A 2,668-nucleotide genomic window follows, 5' to 3' on the forward strand; every position below is an offset into this window, starting at 1 on the left:
ACATCATTTATTTATTACACACTTAAAAGCAAAAAAGTAAAAAAATTGTTTAAAAGTGGAACCCAACCTCCACTACATCATTTATTTATTGCACACTTAAATACCCCTTAAAACATGTGCCCGACTCAACCGGGACTGCTAAAGCGGGACGGAGGGAGTACATTTTAAGCCGTTTAATATATATTCTATGTACTATAATGTACTATCCAATATAATATAAAGTATGTGAATTATGTACATTATATATACATAAAATGTACATTACTGGTGTGTATAATGTACATTATTGACGTTTTACATATAAGATTGGTTTTGACATTAACACACCCCGGAATATATATGTGTTGCTTACAAACTAAAACGTCCAAGTAACCCTAGTTGGCTAAGAAATCATGGGAACTTGTTTTGCTGGTTTGGTTCCTGGTCCTACATAAGATGATAATGGATATACTGTATACGTAGTACTGTATGCACTTTTTATAGTTCGTTTTACAAGAGTATGCTTTTTTAAATGTTGAAAAGTCTTTTCTTTTTAACAAGGTGAGACTTATTCTCCATTTATAATATTTTAATTATTTTTTTTTTCTATTTCTTTGTTACTCTACTAATTGTGTAATTAAACGCGTGTCCAACCAAAAGTGTATACTCTTGTGGGATAGAGGGAATAAGTAACTATTTATTCCGTCTAGTTTACGATGCCTGTTTTTCAATTTATTCTTAATATATAATAATACATTTTTTTTCTCTGACTTTTTATAATACTCCTATTCAATGACATTTTTCCCCTCAATTTTATTATTCTCAATAATTGTGGTCGTTGTTGGTTCGGTATATTATGCAGATAAAAGGAAATAAATTGAATGTGAATAATACTCTCATTATTGAATGTGAATACTACTCTCATTGTCCCATAAAAATAACACCCTTTTTATTTGATCTGTTCCCAAAAAATAGTGTATTTCAATTTATTTAATAACTTTTCTAATGTCATTTATTAATTTGAATCAACAATACTCCACTAACTTTTCTTCTATCACTTTATTACTTTAACAATTATTAATTAGGATTTATGGCAAAAAAAAGTTATAAAAATCAAATTCCGGTTTATCCTGCAATTTAAAAAAAATGACAAATTATATCGTAATTTTGACATTTTTTCAATTGCCCTATATTCTATGATTTGGGGAAATTTATGCATGCTTTTGGAAAAAGAAAAATATCATGCATGCAACCAAAATATTTGGCTATTTAAACGAAATTATTTAATACATTAAGATCAATGATAAAATTAAATATATTTTAAATTTGTGAGATAGACTAAAATTTGGGCAAAGGTGATTTTTTCCCTCCATTTGCCCTATTAATTTAAAATGTTTACAATGGAGTACGTAGTATATGTATTTATAGCAGCCGTTGGATTTACTCCGCATCGAATGAGAAGGCACCAATAATCTCTTCCATTTTCAACCTCTATAAATAGAGGAATCCACTTGAGCAAATGATCACTTCATCATCTTCCTATATCACTGCATTTTCACTTGTTCCCAAATTTCAGCAAATAAGTCTTTATCTGCAAAAACATGGGAAACACAGCTGAAGAGAAGTCGCAAATCACACTTCTCACACCTTACAAAATGGGAAATTTTCAGCTCTCTCATAGGTAATTTCAGTCATCATCTGTTTTTATTGTAATAAAAATATAGTAGTAAGATTTATTGGATTTTTTATTAAGCTACTGTAATTTAGTTTGGAATGAGGATTTTATTTAATTGAAAAGGTTATCTTTTATTTTGTGAAATTAGTTGTCATTTTCCTTAATATTGTGGATAATGTTTTGTGTTTTCCTGCATTTTTAGCCTTTCATGTTGAGTTTAAAGGCTTTGCAGTTGGGAATGGAAGTCTATGTATGGTGGAAAATTTTAGTTAATGTGTTGAAATTAAAATGATTAAAAGAAAATTGAAATTAGTGTGGCATAATATTTGTCATAGTATTGTTGTTGACATAGATGAGAAAATGATCACCGTGTTTGGTGTTGCAGAATTTGTTTTCATGAAGTGTGTATTCATTCTGTTTTGGACAGAATAGTTTTGGCGCCACTGACTGTCTTTCAAGAACGTGGCTCAGCCTCAGCCTCAGAGAGCAAGCAAAGGGGGTTTTATGTTGAGTGAAGCAACCGGAATTTCTGATACTGCACAAGGGTAAGTTGATGATGCTAAGCACTCTGCATTTTATATCTTTGACAAAAGCATTTTGCTCTTGTAGATACTCCGGGGATCTGGACAAAGGAGCAAGTGGAGGCTGAAAACATGTAGCTAAAAGCATGATGAAGAAGAACGAACTTAAAATATTGCAGAGAGCCATGATCAAGAACTCAGAATGTATTTTCATTTTAATGATTGAGAACGCAAGATCCTTTAACATATACTTCATATTCGAAAGATCTAGAATCTTGCTCTAATCTACATAGTACAATACTAAACATGCTTTACATTCTTAATCAAACTAACTCTGCAAATCATCCTTCTTCTTTAATCCATTGATCACCACGTCTCTCCAAGTACAAGAGTGGTCCTGCACCTTAGCTGTCTTGTTTGGCTCATTCCCAGTTCCAACTCGTGTGAGCTTGATGATTGGTTTCTCTCGTGCATTGCATGCTGCATTCCCTTT

General features: G+C 31.4%; 1 long non-coding RNA gene across 2 annotated transcripts; it reads left to right on the forward strand.

Annotated features, from left to right (window-relative positions):
* Window positions 1–1,490: 1,490 nt before the first annotated feature.
* On the forward strand, window positions 1,491–2,439 carry LOC121782137. Of its 2 annotated transcripts, none has more exons than XR_006046255.1 (3): window positions 1,491–1,660; window positions 2,040–2,199; window positions 2,248–2,439. It is a non-coding gene; the product is annotated as an uncharacterized LOC121782137 (long non-coding RNA). The 2 variants fall into 2 exon arrangements; XR_006046254.1 differs by having other exon boundaries at window positions 2,264–2,439.
* Window positions 2,440–2,668: the final 229 nt, after the last annotated feature.

The sequence above is a fragment of the Salvia splendens genome, chromosome 20 (genome assembly GCF_004379255.2).
Source record: "Salvia splendens isolate huo1 chromosome 20, SspV2, whole genome shotgun sequence".
In the NCBI taxonomy this organism is placed as follows: domain Eukaryota; kingdom Viridiplantae; phylum Streptophyta; class Magnoliopsida; order Lamiales; family Lamiaceae; genus Salvia; species Salvia splendens.